This window comes from Malurus melanocephalus, unplaced genomic scaffold (assembly GCF_030028575.1).
Source record: "Malurus melanocephalus ecotype Western Australia unplaced genomic scaffold, MMel_1.1 scaffold_808, whole genome shotgun sequence".
Classification (NCBI taxonomy): Eukaryota; Metazoa; Chordata; class Aves; order Passeriformes; family Maluridae; genus Malurus; species Malurus melanocephalus.
In genome coordinates, this window is record NW_026624040.1 from 102355 (window position 1) to 103413 (window position 1059).

The window sequence follows — 1059 nt, forward strand, 5'->3', positions numbered from 1 at the left end:
CAGGACACGCTGCGCTGTGACACGGACAACGGGCTGGAGGGAAACTGGAGCGGGGACCCTCCCGAGTGCCGGGGTGAGCACATTATCACAGCCACCCCATACCCATCACCACAACCACCCCATAGCCACAACCGCCCCATTATCACAGCCACCCCATACCCATCACCACAACCACCCCATAGCCACAACCGCCCCATAGCCACAACCACCCCATAGCCACAACCACCCCATAGCCACAACCACCCCATTATCACAGCCACCCCATTATCACAGCCACCCCATACCCATCACCACAACCACCCCATCGCCACAAACACCCCATTATCACAGTGTCTCATCCCGCTTGAAAAGAGGGAGTCGGGGAGGACTCTTTTAATAGATTTCTCAGACAAAAAATAAAGTGCAAATGCAGCAATGTTATATCTGAGAGCTGTTTATTGATAAAGAAGGGTAAGTGTTCTTACCACTTCCTACCAAGGGGGRATAGAAAAGGAAACAAAGAGGGAAAAGGAGAAACGGAGAAGAAAAATCAAACTAGTCTCTCTCACACAGCCACCCCATTCCCATCATGATAACCACCCCATGGCCATCACCATAACCACCCCGTTATCACAGCCACCCCATTCCCATCATCACAACCAATCACCCCATCACCACAACTGCCCCATACCCATTGCCACAAGCACCCCATTATCATAACCACCCCATTCCCATCATCACAGCCACCCCATCATCACAGCCACCCCATTCCCATCACCATTACTGCCCTATACCCATCATCACAACCACCCCATACCCATTGCCACAACCATCCTATTCCCATCATCACAACCACCCCATAACCATCACCACAGCCACCCCATACCCATCACCACAACCACCCCATTCCTCAGCACTCACCCCCTCATCACAATCACTCCCTGGGCTGATAATTACCCTTAATTCCTTCCTCTCAGAAAGGGAGGGAGCACCGTCTGCCCAGGAATTGCAGAGGGTTTTATTTCTAGGGGAGCAGCAGAGGACCAGACATGATTTTACATTTTTCCCCTCAAGAGGAAC